The sequence below is a fragment of the Lucilia sericata genome, unplaced genomic scaffold (genome assembly GCF_015586225.1).
Source record: "Lucilia sericata isolate MDLA Ls3-8-SP2 unplaced genomic scaffold, ASM1558622v1 Contig000368F_arrow, whole genome shotgun sequence".
NCBI lineage: Eukaryota > Metazoa > Arthropoda > Insecta > Diptera > Calliphoridae > Lucilia > Lucilia sericata.
The window spans coordinates 137,194-154,243 of NW_023994387.1; the positions used below are offsets into that span (position 1 = coordinate 137,194).

Below are 17,050 nucleotides of genomic sequence, written 5' to 3' on the forward strand. Positions count from 1 at the left end.
TTTTTAGACCTCGTAACTGTATACTAGAAATTTTTGGCCAAAAAGCTAACATATGAAACTCTAACTCCAGAACGGTGAATAATAGAAACACGCTTAGTACCTCAAAAAAAGCTAATATTGCACTTCATAATTTATATTATACTAGCTATACCCAGTGTGCTTTGCTACCCTAAAAGGAATATGTAGAAATAAAAATCCCACTTAACGATTTTGATGATTCTAACTACAATAGTTTTCCAGATTTATAATATGTTACATATGAGAGATGTCAAGCAAATTATTGCAAGTTCGTCAGTTTCTATCTATGGCCAATTTCTATCCAAGATGCACGGAATTTTGTATTTAATTCATATATGTTGTGCCAAGCCACCCATTGAAAGTCCGCCCGTTATGCTCTAAATGTTCACATGAATTTCAAAATTCTTCATGTAAAATTTTAAGATTCTAGCTCTAATAGTTTCTCAGATATACGAATTTTTTTATTTGAGCTTGAAGCCCCCACATGAAAGTCCAAAATGTTCAGATGAATACTAAACTAATTTGTGCAAAATTTTATAAATCAAGTTCTATTAGTTTCCCAGATAAACGAAATTTTATATTTAATTCATATGGGAGGTGCAAAGTTCCCCTTTGAAAGTCCGCCCGTTATACTCTAAATGTTCAGATGAATGTCAAAAGTCTTCAAGTAAAATTTGAAGATTCTAGCTCTAATAGTTTCTCAGATATACTAATTTTTCTACTTGTTTCATATGGGTGCCTTAAGACCCCCCAGAAGAAAGCCCGCTTTTTTTTCCTCCAAAATGTTCAGATGAATATTTAAGTTCTTTGTGCAAAATGTGAAGAATTTAGTTCCATTAGTTTTCCAGATAAACGAATTTTTGTCTTTAATTAATATGGGAGGTCCCGCTCCCCTCATGGGTAGTCCGCCAATTTATTACCCAAAATGTTTAGATAGATGTTAAAGTTATTCGTACAAAATTTGAAGATACGAACTGTAATAGTTTCCAAGATAAACGTATTTTTGTATTTAATTTATATGGGAGGTGCCACGCCCCTAATGCTAGTCCGCGTACTTTTTGTCCTAAATAATTATATTGACACTTAAGTTGCTCCGACAAAATTTGAGGGCTCTTACTGTTGTATTATCTAAAATATACGGATTTAATATTTTCTTAATATGGGCGTGGCTCCTCGCTCCTCGTAAGTCTAATGCACATACACATATATATATACACATATATATATATATATATATATATATATATATATATATATATATATATATATATATATATATATATATATATATATATATATATATATATATTTCTTCTTATTTCAACAAAAGAAAAATGGAGAAAATCGGTAAATATCTGCCCCCATTCTTATCATAAAACTGGAGTAGAGTGGGTAAAATTGTTGAAAAATTCATTTTCAAATGCAAATATCGCCTAAGCTATAAGAGATAATTGATAGGTTTTATATATAATCGAGGTGTCCTACTTTGCGGACCCCTCATTGTGCCCCTGGTGGGTGCATGTAGTTCAAATGCAAAACTTAAACTCTTTCTCTTAACTTAAACTCTTACTCATGTAAATCGGAAAAATTGTTGTAGAATTTAAAAATGGGAAAAAAAAAAACTTTTTACATATTTTATTGAATTTAAGTTTATTTATTAATATTTTTATGTTTAAAAAAATACTAAAAAGTGAACTCATCTCTTAAAACCATATTCATTATTGGCAATAATATGATTTCCAGCAATTACCAACTGCAAAAACAATTAGATAATGCCTTCAGACTTATAAGTTAATTATTGTCTATTAGGACTTACAGATGTTTTCATAGCAGTATTATTGGTGATATTATTTCCTTTAATTACCATCTGTAAAAACAATGAAATAATGTATTGCGACTTACAATAAGTTATTGTCGATAAGGACTTACACTGAGAGCCGGGAGAGCAAAGACGATAATGCAAAAAGTTGATAAAAATATTTGAAATAACTTCATCTTACAAAAGAACTTCTTTTGATTGTTTCCTTTTCAGAACAGTAAACAAAATGCCCCCGCTAATTGTATTTATATACATGTGTCTCCAGCAAATTAAATATTATAATAATCATCTAATTTATCAAGAATTAATATGCGGTTTAGAGTGAAAATATTAGGCATTATGGGATATTTTAAAACTAAAAATAAACAAGTTAGAGTGCTATATTCGGCTGAGCCGAATCTTAAATACCCTCCACCAGCTACTTTTATATTAATACTTCTCTAATTGATCAAATATTTGTAGAAATAAGTCTTCTCATGTCTTAAATAGAAAAATCCCAAGATTTAAACAGCTTAGATCTATTACAATTCCAAGATTTATTGAACATTATAAACGCCATTTTCTTTTATATTTTTATAGTGCTTAACAATATTTAATAATTTGCATATATGCATGTGTGTGAAAGATTTAAGGATTTTAAAAATACATACATATATATAATTTTGTTCTACACAAATTGATAATGCAAATAGTTAAATAAGGTTAAAGCGCTTTTAGGGGCAGTTCATAGTATGGGAAATAAGATCAATTATACACCGATCGTAAAAAATTCTTTAAGCTAAATTTCTGTACATAAAAGCTATATTTCAGTCAAATTTTGTATCTATATCGTAATTTAGTATAGCTTTATTTGGTAATGAGTACTGTGCGTTTAAGAGATTTTCGTAAAAGGAGCTTGTATGGGAGCTATTACCAATTGTGTATATAAAGACAAAATTTCAAAATTCTGTATCTATATCATTATTTGGTAATGAATATTGTTCATCTAAGTGATTTTCTGCAGGGGACCAAGTATGAGAGCTATGATCAAATATGGACCGATCGGGAAAAAATTTCACAGTAATATTTCTATGCATATGGGCAATGCTTAAACCAAATTTTATATGGATATCTTAATTCAGTAATGAGTTATGCGCGTTTAAGTGATTTTCGGGAGGGGAACTTGTATGGGAGCTATGACCAATTATGGACCGATCCTGAAAATGTTTTCTCTGAATGAATTCTATTGACATAAGATTTTAATTTGTAAAATTTTGTGAAGATATCAACATTCTGACGGAAGTTATTAACAAAAAACCCATTTTCCGGGAATATGTACTTTTGTATGGGAGGCATATGAAGTTGTGAACCGATTCTGGCAGTTTTCAGCAGAAATCAAGCTCTTGTGTAGAAACGAATGTATGGTGATTTTCATGGAATTTCCTTGCATAGTTTTCGAGAAAATTACATCAGAATGTGTAAAAAATGCTTATTTTTTTCGAGGTTGTTTTAAATTTTGATGCATAACTTTTCCCGGTGTGAACCGATTTTGCCCAATACCAAACAACTTAGGAAAATTAAGAACATTTTAGGTGAATTTGGGTAAACTCTATTGCTTCGTTTTACAGTGAGCGTGTTTTACACAGACAGACGGACATAGCTAAATCGACTCAGAATTTCATAAGGACCAAGAATATATATACTTTGTTGGGTCTCAGATGAATATTTCTTGGTGTTACACACGGAATGACAAAGTTATATATACCCTCTATCACCACTGATGGTGGTGGAGGGTATAAAAATAAAAATAAGTACCTATATTAAAAAGTTGGTCCGGTTGTTTTAGCAATAACAGCAAAAACTAAGTAGTGGCTTTCAATTGTAATTACTTACCCATCAACATACTTTTCAATCACAACTACATATCGTCTGGATTACTTAGAAGTAGCCTAATAAGGCCTTACTAATAATGTGTTATATAAATACTTTCTAATTCATTAGACATCTTGCCAGTGAAGATGTGGAAACTGCATACGTTTCTTTATGCAATTTACAATTACTACTTTTTAATCGTTAGTGGTAACTACTTGCTCCCAATGACATCACCGTGTTAAAATAATGACTTAAAATGCTGTTGTGTAAGTTAATTTTAGCACTTTAATCCTTTACACGGTAATGAAAGTTTTTACCGGGTATGTACATATTTTTTTCATATAGATATTTGGATTAGTTTTGGGCCAGTCCTAATCTTTTGAGAAGTACTCTTGACTCGGGTGAGCGGAATCTTAATTTTTGAATAAACTACTTACTTAACTGCCTATAAGCAGGCGATCTTAGTAAGTACTTAAACAAAAAACAGGAATAGAAATTATCCTAGACTCCAAATTATCATGGAAACTTAACATCCAACACAGAGTCAAGAAGTCAACGGTCGCTGTTGTAAGATGTTTGGTATGAAATGGAGGCTTAGTCCCAACATACATAGTTAAATGGATGTATACAGCCATAGTACGTTCTACTCTTATATACGGATCTCTTGTATGATGGACTTCAACTAAGAAGAAATTTGTTTTGGATCAGCATGCATTGGGATAACAGGTGCTCTAAGAACTAGTCCTTCAGAAGCTCTGAACACTATATTGCACATTCTATCTATAGATTTGCATATAATGGCCATATCTATCTATACAGCGCAGCGAGGCTTAACTAATCCGGAAGTTAGAGATCATTATCATATGGACACGCTAAGATCTTTAACATACTACTTCCAATCTTGAACCAATCACCCGACTATAATACCCCTTTGATAGAGTTTTCAAAGAGCGAATATACCACCAGAATCTTTACAAATGGTTCTACAATGAACTGCGGTGTTGGTTCTGGTGTCTTCTTTGAAGAAACTGGGGTAGGTATATCTCACCGTGTTCCCAAAAACTGTGGTGTTTTTCTGGCTGAAATTTTTGCGATAATGTCAGTCGAGAGGCTCTTCTTTCCCTAAAATCCTATACTACCACTTCCCTATAGGTCAGACAATTCAATTAGGATCTTTAAAGGCATTAAGACATTACCCTGTTTGAGTCCCTACGCATAGTGACTATTATGAACATGAACAGGCAGATGAGCTTGCCAAAACGGGATCTGCTCTTGATATATCCAACGCCGTTAGGTTTTATCGAAAGCAGTATCCTCAGATTCTTTCTGCAAAAAGCTGAAATTAGATGAAATAACCCAGACACCTGTAAAGGGGTTTAGTTATTTTGGTCTTCTTTCAATGAGAAACGCACAAGACACCTTATAACCCGAAATTGGCGGGATATATCAAGATTGATAGCAGTAATAACAGGACACTGGGTGCTAGGCAGACATTCATGTCGTTTGGGGCTCCTCTTTAAAGAGTACTGTCGCAGTTGCAAAGACAGGGAAAAGGAGAAAACTGAAAGGAGAAACAGTTTTCTTGGTAGCTACTTCATATCCAACCTTGGTGAGATATATGGGTCTAAGCTTAATGACATCTTGAGATTTTCCACGGCTATATACTGAATATAATACTACATCTGACGAGTGAAGTGGTCCGATCAAAACGGAGTCCCTTTAACTCTAGTTGACGGTTTGCGCGCTATGAGCCACCACGATAACCAACCAAGTGAAAAACAGATATCTGATTCAGTTTGAGCCGCTAAAAACACATTAAGATCAGTCAAATTGGTTTCAAAAGTTTTACAAACCTTCATTTCGTTGGCCTGTGTTATTATTAATAATTCTACTTTTACTATATAAAAACCTAACTGTTATTCATGCATATTTGTGGTCAAAAATAAAAATATTATAAATGAAAATTCATTTTAATTATAATACATGGGGAAATTTTCTGATTATTTTTCTGTAAAGATATAAAAAAAGTAGTCTGCGAATCCGACTACATAATAATATACACAAAAAATTATATCCATAAGTGTTAAAAACCTAGATTTAAGGATCTACTATATAAGAATAATAATACATAATGACCTTTGGAAGTACCTATTTGTTCCCGAATTGAAATTAACTATTTGATGAATCGACTCTGTGTATTATTTCGATTATTTTAGAATATCAAACGTTAACACAAACGCATAACACCCACCCCATCTAAGAACATGTAGTGAACTAAGAACAAAAATCTTTTAAAATTTATATAAAAAGGTGTAAAGTGGAAAATTATTCAACAGTATTCCAACATATTTGGTTGCGGAAAAGAGAAAAATATGCAAATAATTAAATTATTCTTTGTAGTCGCTTGTATTGTTGCCGGTGCTATGGCTGCTCCAGATAATGTAAGTTTAATTTTTCAAAATTTTTGTCATTTTTGTAATTATTATTCAATATTTTCAGTATAATGCTCAAGGTGTTCTTAACACCGGTTACTTGAACCAAGGTGGAAAATAATATAAATTATGACATTGAATGTAATTTCAAATATGTTCTAATCAAACCAAATGAGACTTGAAAAATAAAATTCAATTAAAACAAATTTTAGTTTATCTTTTATTTAATAATAACCTTCTGCCTAAAGTAGTACGTTCATTGAATAATCTTCAAAATTGTTACCTGTACTTTGATTACAAGGTTTACCTTATAAAACCAAAAAGTATAATTTCCTATAGATTTGCATTAACTTAAAACACTTAATGTTTAATATTATGTTTCATGATTCAATATTATAAAGAATTCAAAAAGTACTCTTTGAAGAAGGAAAAAGTACTAAAAAGTCCTCTTTTACATCTACTCACTTCGGGCTCTACATGCTTAATATTATGTTTTTTTTAAGTTCAATACTATAGAAAATTCAAGAAAGCACCTTTTTAAGAACGAAAAAGTACCAAAAAGTCCCCTTTTAGAGGTTCTCACTTAATCCGGGCTCTACATGCTTAATTTCAAGTTTCTAGGTTCAATAATATAGAAAATTCAAAAACTACATTTTGAAGAACGAAAAAGTACCAAAAAGTTCCATTTTATATATTATCTTATAATCCGTGTTCTACAGCTTAATTTCAGGTTTCTATGTTTAATATCATAGTAAATTCAAAAAGTACCTTTTGAGGAACGAAAAAGTACCAAAAAGTTTCTTTTGATATGTTCTCATTCAATACTGGCTCTACATGCTTACTTTCATATTTATAGGTTCCATATTATAGAAAATTGAAAAAGTACCTTTTGAAGAACGAAAAAGTACCAAAAAGGTTCGCACTTAATCCAGATTCTACATACTTAATTTCATGTTTCTAGGCAATAACAAAACACTGCCTCATTCGTAACGTGTTGTTAATTATACCCTACACCACTTTAGTGGGCATAGTATATTGGGTTTGTGCTGATGTTTGTAACGCACAATAATATTAGTCCTATAAGTTAAAGTATACCAATCGGCTTAGAATCATTTTCTGAGTCGATTTGGCTATGTCCGTCCGTCTGTCCGTAATCAAACTACAGGTCGCAATTTTGAAGATAATTCAATGAAATTTGGTACATGATCGTTTATTGTCACACGAAGCCTATTGAAAATGGTTAAGATCGGTCCATTATTTCACCTAGCCCCCATACAACTGAACCGCCGAATAGGGCTTGTAAACCTTGTAATCAAACTACAGGTCGCAATTTTGAATAAAATTTAACACATGATCTTTTATGGTACCGGAGACGAAGCATATTGAAAATGTTTAACATCGGTCCATTATTTCACCTAGCCGCCATACAACTGAACCCGCCGAATAGAGTCTTAAGCTCATAATTATGTTTAATATACTCGTATCTCGACAAAAAGCTGCAAAACCAAGTTCTATACTAGCCTTAATGACCCTCAAAAATTTTATAGTTATAGGGTCTCATTTGACCATAGCCCCTATACAAAGCCCCCTTCAAAATTTGACTTAAATGTCCGCAATTTTATTCAACAATAAATGACTTAAGTATATCTGAGGCAAGGTACAATTCAACTTAAATGCATTATTATGAAAACTAAATCACATTTTAATTTTGTAACAGGTGTAGGGTATTATATGGTCGGCATCGCCCGACTATAATTTCTTACTTGTTTTTTTGTGTGTTGATGTTGTAATTTCTGTCTCAGCATGCATAAAAATTTAAATTTTGTATGAAATTTTCAGAGATTGCATCAGATTTTTGCTCATATCTCCGTTATTAATGGATCGATCTTTTTGATTTTTAATAGCGTTCTTCCAGTTCGTATGTCTGATAGAATTATTAAAATTTCGGATCTCGCAGATATCTGGGGTCTTCTCAAAACTCATTTCAACATACACGCGAACAAACAGACAGACATGGCTAAATTGACTCCGCTATCTATAAGTATTCAGAATATATATACTTTGTAGTGTTGGAAAATTATGTTATAGAAAACGGAATGACAAACTTATATATACCCTTTTCACGTGGCATGTTTTTTGATGACAGACCCTCATCTTGGTGTATTGCAATCCCAATTAACCCAAATTCGCGGGAAGAGTAAGTTGCGGTTAAAAGACTGATACACGGTGTAATCTATATTTCGGGATAAGTTCGGTGATGTTGTCGATTGACAACAGATACCCCACAGAGGAGTGGCTGTGGGACTAAGCGGAACTCATCCGCCCGTATAACTAGAGTGAATCCGTCGTATGTTGTTCTCTTATGAGTGTGTCGGATAAATGAGAAATGTGCGGGGATGGTTGAAAGATATCTCATATAAGTGATATCATTGAAGTTTCCTTCCTTGTCCAGGTATGTTCAGAGTAAACTCTGTTCATACCAGATTTACCACAATGTGAGTATGAACAAAGTCTCGGCTTATTTGATGGGTTCGTACTTCGGTCTATCGGTTACGTCTCTAGGTGTTGTTGCCGACTCAACAGAGGCCATCCTGTATGCGTGGTTGTAAACGGGAGTGATGTTTTTGCATCTCCGAAGTTAAGCAATGGTCAGAGATTAGATAGTTCAAGTACTTGAGCAAAGTGCACGGACCGGAAATTCCATATACGTAAATTGCCACCTGCGTGTAACAACCACAATGGGGCGGTGGTGAGTCGTTACAAAAGCTCACCGAGTGGTTGAAGATGACCACCGTGAAATAGGCCAACACGGAAGGTGTTTACGTAAAGCACTCGACATTATAATTCTGATATACATATTTATTTAATAATGATATATGTTCGTTTCATTGTATTCGTACGTGAACCTTATATTGTATATGTTACTGACTGATCGTAAAAAATACTCAAAATATATAAAACAAACTAAATTTAAAAGTTTTGCTTTAAAAACCAATAACAATTTTACATTAGGCAGATGGGTAGATTGTCATAGAACGTAATGAGTATGCTGAATATGTATTGCTAATAGGTAAGAAAGTAATTTTGATTTGATTGTATACTTTAAGCGTAGAGCCAATATTACAAACATTAGTACAAACCAGTTTTAAGAAGTATACTTTATACGAGTGAGCGTAGTCTTAATTTTTTTGAATAAGTGACGGAAATATTTTTTAACAAAACTACTTACTTAACTCCCTATTAGTAGGCGATCGTAGTTAGTACTTACCTAACTCCCTATTTGTAAGCGACTGTGGTAAGTAATTGCCTCCAATGTCATCCCCGTGTTAAAATTATGACTTAAAATGTTATTGTGTAAGTAAATTTTAGCATTTTAACCCCTTAAAGATATTATAAACCGTACAGGTTAAACTCAATACGGCCTTGAGCTGGGCTCAACCGAGAGGCCTCAATGTTAACCCGGCGAAGACGGAAATCTGTTTTTTCGGAAGAAAGACAAAAATTTCTACGTATACTGAACCCTGCTCCCTGGGCAAGAAGATACCGGTGACAGACAAAGTTAAGTACTTAGGTGTAATCCTTGACCGGAAATTAAAGTGGAGACACCACATAGAGGATAGGATCAACAAGGCACATCGGTGCTGGGCGTTAGTCCTACTATGACAAATTGGCTTCATAAAAGTGTAATTAGACCAACTCTAGCTTATGCTGCAATAATCTGGAGAAAGGCTTTGACAAAAAGTGTAATATCAAACTACTACGGGGAGTTGAGCGTACATGCTACTTGGGTATAAGTGGTGCCACTTGTACTACTTCAACCAAGGCTCTGGAAACGTTGCTAGATATTCCACCTATTGAAACATATTTAATATATAAGGCGGCACTTACAGCCGAACGGCTCTTTACTTTAGGCGAACCGGCCAAATCGGTTACAGAACACGACATCAATGAATACTGGACTCATTTGATCGGACGTGCCTGATCCAGACACAGAATATTTTGGAATTTTCGAAACGCTGATCCCATATAGAATGTCTTGGTCAAGCGGAACAAATACCAGCAGGAATCCGTTGCTACACGGATGGCTCTTAATTGGGGGACAAAGTGGGCTTGAGGTTCTATATTGAAGACCCAGAAACTGAAATATAACACCGTTTACCTAATCATAACATAAGCTTCCAGACAGAAGTCCGAGAAATAACGGAATGTGTAAATTGGATTATAATAATAATATTTTTACCGACAGGCTGAAGGCAATTAGGGCGATATCAGGTGATAGAATTAAATCTAAAACCGTATTGGATTGTAAGAAAGTTTTAACTGAATACTCTCCCGGAGGTACATCATATGGGTACTCTCCCAGAGGTACTTCATATGGGTACTCTCCCAGAGGTACATCATATGGATATCAGGCCACTCGGGAGTAGTCGGCAACGAAAGGGCGAATGTAATAGCTTTAAAGGGAAGGGAGCTCGAGGTAGTTAAACTGACAAACGCAAAACCATTCGGCGCAACAACAGCTGAATTAAAAATATGGATGAGAGAATCCCATAAGTCCTCTTGGAATAATGAAACGGTGGGTAGAACCACAAAGATCCTATGAGGTGACCCTTTCATCCAAATCGATATTTTGAGTTGGTCACTTCACACGATATTGCCCTTATATAAAACTTAGTTGTGGCGATTTTGGTAAATATAATACAACAAAAGTTTTGTTTCTTGGAAAAGAATGTAAAAGTATGTGCAAAAATTTCATCAAATTATCTAGAAAACTGCACCCTGTAATTTGATTACATCGCTAAATCGATTCAAAAATTAATTCTGAGACAATCCAAATCATATAATCAGACTTTGAGGTGGACGTAGAACCAATATTTTTATGCGTTACATACATCAGCACAAACATCACCTTAGTGGGAAGGGTATAAATAGTCATTAGTAATATCCGTAATTTTATAAAACCAACTGTTATTCATTTGTGGTAAAAATCAATAAAAACCCATTTAAAATTAATTAATTTTAACTATGAATCATGTATAAACTATTGAAGAAAGTATGTATATACTGCAACAACGACTATATAATACCACACACAAACAAAAAGGTACATACATACATATGTATGTATGTATATCATATACAAACATGACTCGGAAGTTGAGACAAAAGACACCAATTCCCATTTTAGCAGCTATTTTCTTATTAATCCAGTGACATATCAAGCTAAAATATAATTCGGGTGAATTTCTTTATGATCCATTTATTTCAATATAACAAACATTAACACCAACTTATAATACCTACCACACCATCAGATACGGAGTAGGGTAAAATAATAACGTATAAAAATGCTATGAAAAGGAACAATATTCAATAGTATTCCAATAAGTTTTATAGCGGAATCAAAGTATTTGTTAGTAAAACAATATGAAAGTAATTAATTTTTTCCTAATAGTCGCTTGCATTGTTGCCACTGCCATGGCTGAACCAGGAAATGTAAGTTTTAACTTGTATGTTTCCATTTTAAAATAACTTTTAAATAAATATTTATTAATATTTCCAGACTAATGCACAAGGCGTTACTAATTCCGGCTACTTTTTCCAAGGAAGTAAATAATTGAAGTTATTATCCTATTGAATTGAAGTAGTTGATATAAATAAAGAAAAACACATTTTATTAAATTTATAATGTGTGAATAAAAAAGTTTAACCCTATATATGTATATCTGTATCGAAAATTTTCAAATAATTTTACATATGGCTCATTCGGCATTCAAGTGTGGTATAACTCAAAATTAACGGGTTTTGAACTGAGTACAGCAAAATAAGAGCCTTTCCAATGTCTTTCATATAATTTGATCCGGACATGGGGGGTAATGATTATACAAAGTAATTCATTACATGGTCAATTACAATTACTTGTACATAATGAGTAATTGAGCAATAACCAATTATAATTACTTGTAATTGTAATTGAAGTTTCCAGTTAAAATTACTTGTAATTGTAATTAATGTATTACTAATTACAAATTACATGTAATTATAAGGCACAAAATTCACAATTACAAGTAATTGTAATTGGCAAAACTTCAATTACCATTTCAAGTAATTGTAATTGGCAAAACATCAATAAATATTACAAGTAATTGTAATTGGTAAAGCTTCAATTATAATTACTTCAAATGTAATTGTACTTTAAAATGTAGACATTACCCCCCAAGCCCGGTTTGATCTATTTTGAAAACTGTCCATTATTTTTGGAGTGAGTGTGCCAATTTGGTATTAAGAGTCAGATATTATTTTTTCCAGCGAGAAATAAATCGTCACTATTGGTCAATAAGTAATCCCGAGAGAAAATTGTTATTTCAAACAACCCCCCCCCCCCCCTAAAGTTAATTGTAAAGACAGTTGTCACCACAATAAGCGAGGGAGAAATAGGTTCCAATATATAAAGGTTGGTCCAAATAAAAAAAAATTCAAAATATTTTTTGAATTTATCTCATAAATGCATTCGAATTGCGCGAATCTTATAAATACATTCATACACCATCAAAACATGTGATATGATAGGTTTAGGTTAAGAAGGGTTATACACCATAAAAACGGTGCATACCCATTCGGAGACCTTAAGGTCCTTTGTAATTCCCTTCAAGGCGTGAGTATTCAAAAAACAGAAAAATAAAATAAAAACACACTACAAGTAAAAGCAGAGAAGAAGGTAAAAAGGATAGATATAATTGGTACATTACAATCCAATCTACTATTCCAGGACTGGATTATGATGTCACGGATTCTTTCGAATATCAGCCTGAAATAGTGGTGGTTTTAACATCCTCATAATGTCCCTAAGGGCGTTTCTACAATCTACAACCAGGCATGTCACGGATTCTTTTGAATATCAGCCTGTAATAGTGGTGGTTTTAACATCCTCATAATGTCCCTAAGGGCGTTTCTACAATCTACAACCAGGCGCGAATGTACCGTGTGACAAGCCAATGTTATGAGAGCAGCTTGACTATCAACATAAATTGTCACAATCGACCCCGGATCGATATGATTCCGTATCAATTCCGTCACTTTTCAGATCGCTAGGATCTCTGCATGGAAGACACTACATTCGTCATGGAGTCTGAAGGACCGTTTTATGTTGATATCAGCGATGTAGACACCGGCACCGGTGCCGGTATCCATCTTGAACCCGTCTGTGAAAACTGCACACCCACCAAACAGTCTATCGGATACAAGCCAATCATCCCTAGTTGGAAATTCTATCAAAGGTGTTTCCCCGAAGTCTAGAGTCGTAGTATCATAATATGATATGTATAGATAGATTTTGGTTCGTAAAGAACTTGTTCGATATACATAAGCCCTTTCTTTTCGGTATCAACAGAAGGACGGAAGCACAGTGGTTTAGAAACTTTTATTTTTGGAAATAATGCGGTATCTCTGAAAATATCGCAATGAAATCTCACATGTTTGGAGCTGAGGTGTTTACGAGTTTATTGACAGTTGTAGGTGATTGAGGACGTAATGGGAGCCAGTGGGTAACCTCTCAAAGTTGATCACCTCGGGTATTAAATTTTTTTTTAAATCGTCAAAAATACATTTATGATCTGAATAAGCTGAAATTTAAAATAAAGTTAGTAGTTAATTCTTTAGTATTTAGTATCATTGAAAACATAATGACTTAGGGATTTAACGTTAATAGATATATAATGTAACGGATCTTTTATTAGAACACCATTTACGAAAAAGTGAAAAAATTAGTATGTAGAGATTTCTTAAAATTTGAGTTAATGTAAAATTTGAACCGATAAAGATATTGGAACAAAATTTTGGACATATATAGATCCAAGTTTTTCTAAAAAAAACACCGTTACCAGTTGTCTCATTTTCTATATAAAAATACCAAAATTCCTAAAGCGGAAAAAATGTCTTCCAAAAAATTAGTTTTTTGATAAAAGTGCCTACTGTGACGTTATTTACCCTGTGATAGTAGAAATGCTTTGTATATATTTAAGGAACATATGTGGCTATATAAATATGGGATCGTTGTGAGGATTAGTGCTTTGCGTTTTTTAAATTTTTTATTCAAATCAAAATATTTTTATTTTCAAAATTGACTAAGTTTGGATAGGGATGGTGGGGGATGTGTTCGCTTAAATGAGCCAAATTTTATTTTACACTCTTCTACATTAAGTTCTCTTTTCGAATCATATAAAATTTGTCTATAGTCCCAAATAAAATTTGTTTCTATAAGAAAAAAGAATACAGGGACTTTTTTGGGAAAAAAGCTAAAAAATACGGCACTTTCTACATGTTGCAACTTTGAATGCGTCTAACTTTTTATAGGGACTCGATAACTGTTGAAACGTTGTTTTTGTTTAGAATTTTGTCAGAAATCTAGAGGATATTTTTAAAAAAATATACGGTCCACATTTAAAAACCTAAAAATAGGTGGGACAAATTTAAGAATAAAAAAATGTAAACCTAAATATCTCTTAAAGCAAAAGAGATAACCCACACGTGTAATTTGTATTTGTGTATTTTTTTGTAGACCTTCTCAAGGAGTAGTCACATTTATTTTCAGCACATTCAGATCATAAATGGATTTTTGGCGATTTTTTAAACAAATTTAATACACGAAGTGTTTAACTTTTATGGGCTGCCCACTGGCCCCCAATCCGCCCTCAATCACCTACAACTGTCAATCAACTCAAAAACAAATCAGCTCTAAACATGAGCTCATTGCGATATATTCAATGGTTTCAGAGATAACAAATTATTTCCAAAAATAAAAGTTTATAAACCACTGTGCACTGCTTGTATTAACGACACCTGTACGAATACGTGTTAATTATTTATTGATATTACAAATATTAAGTATACGCCTAATTTGGAGAAGAACTTGATAATAAAACAAGTAAGAAATCTAAGTCAATAAGCGTATGTTGTTGCTTTTTAAAAAAAATTAAAAAAAAACTTTCATTTCATCGACTTCTAAATCAAATTTTAATAACTTTAAAACATTTTTAATAAACGCATTATTTTATACAGGACAAAGGCATTCAAACCTCTTATAGTCGAATTTGCCTTTTTAAGCTAAATAAATCCAAATGGATGAGAATTATCTATTAAGTTCTTAAATAGCGATTCTATAGTATATTTGTCTATGATCATATTTATACCTATAAAATTCATTAATAAACCACATTTAAATTCTTAATAATTATAATGACCCGCATATAATACATTTAATTCGCTAATGACAAGTATAAACGAAATTGTCAGTGCGTAATTTTCTACAGTCCCAGAAAGGAAAGAACCAAAGAAATATCTTTTACGAAATGAAATTATTTCAATTATTTTTTTCAATATTCTGCATTATCGCCCTTACTATGGCGGCTCCCGATGTAAGTCCTCTTAAAAAAATAAAATACTGTAAGTGACATAATTTTTATTATTATTTTTTTGCAGATGATAATTAGAGGAAATAATAATAATTGCAATTCAGGCACCGACGTGTCCTTTAAATTGCTTGGATAGCTTTTTAATTAATTGTATAAGATAATTATATTCAATAAAAATTAAAAATGTTTTAATATAATAAGTGCGGAACTTATATCTTAACTCGATTGTAAATTGAAAATATGCGGTTATACCGAATCTTCTTTTGTGCTGATGTTTGTATTGATCCTACACTCTTAAAGTGTACCAATCGCCTCAGAATCACTTTCTGAGTCGATTTAGCTATGTCCGTCTGTCTGCCTGTCTATCTGTCCGTCTGTGAGTCCATGCAAACTTTGTGCGTACTCTTCAGGTCGCAATTTTCAAGATAATTAGATGAAATTTGACACATACTCTTCTTTTCAGGAGGAAGCCTATTAAAAATAGTTAAAATCGGTCCATTAATTCGTATAGCCCCCTTACAACCGTACCCCCCGAATAGGGCTTTTAAGCTCATAAATATGTTAAATCTTCTTGTATCACTCCAAAGATCGACAAAACTTAGTTTTTCATAAAAATTTTTTTGAATTTTACCTTAATTCCGATGTATTTAAGCAATTTATTAATAAAAAACTAAATTTCTAAAAGAGGCTTTATGTGGGAGTTAGGGTCAAATATGGGCCGATCCTCAACAAATTGGGAAGAAGGATGTAATTTTATATAAAGGTTAGTCATGCTAAATTTCATCTCGATACTAATGGTTATAAATAAATTTTTGGACGTTTAAGATATTTTTTAAACGGGGGTTTGTATGTGGGCTAGGGTCAAACGACGGCCGATCATTATAAAAATTGTCATTTATGCTTATATAAAACTTAGTTGTACCAATTTTTGTTGAGATAGTAGTATATTTGACATAGTTATGAGTTAAAAACCCAAAATTTGAAGGTCAGGTTGTATGGGGGCTAGTTGAAATAATGGACCGATTTCAAAAATTTTTAATTGGCATTCGTCCTTGTGACGAAAAACAAATTTTACATGGACACACAGACAGACGGACATGGGTTGATCAAGTCAGAAAATTATTCCAAACCGATTGTTATACTTTAAGTTGGGTATATGACCAATATTTGTATGCGTTACAAACACAATATACTAAAGTGGTCTAGGGTATAAAAATACTCTTGTGGCTGGGGTTCAAAACCATTTCAAAATTTCTATTTTATTAATATAGTAGCAAGAAAATGTCAAAATGATTCACAATAATTCAGATCAATTTTAAATATTTCTATTCACGTGAAATTGATCACAAGTATTACAAGTATTTCATACCGATCGGAAGACAACGGTTTCAAAGGGTGGGGTCACTGGACATGAAAACCCCATATATAAAGTTGCCCTAAGAAAATGATATTAACGTTCATAACAGACTTTAAAATACCAATTAGCAACGTAACACGAAAAAAAAGTTTTATAAGAACCA

The 17,050-nt window shown here is 32.7% G+C and overlaps 2 long non-coding RNA genes across 2 annotated transcripts; both read left to right on the top strand.

The window, feature by feature from the left end:
* The first annotated feature begins 6,019 nt into the window (after positions 1–6,019).
* On the top strand, positions 6,020–6,326 carry LOC119604189. Its single transcript, XR_005231485.1, has 2 exons — positions 6,020–6,129; positions 6,188–6,326. It is a non-coding gene; the product is annotated as an uncharacterized LOC119604189 (long non-coding RNA).
* A 5,149-nt stretch (positions 6,327–11,475) lies between these two features.
* LOC119604178 lies at positions 11,476–11,837 on the top strand. Its single transcript, XR_005231475.1, has 2 exons — positions 11,476–11,616; positions 11,684–11,837. It is a non-coding gene; the product is annotated as an uncharacterized LOC119604178 (long non-coding RNA).
* Positions 11,838–17,050: the final 5,213 nt, after the last annotated feature.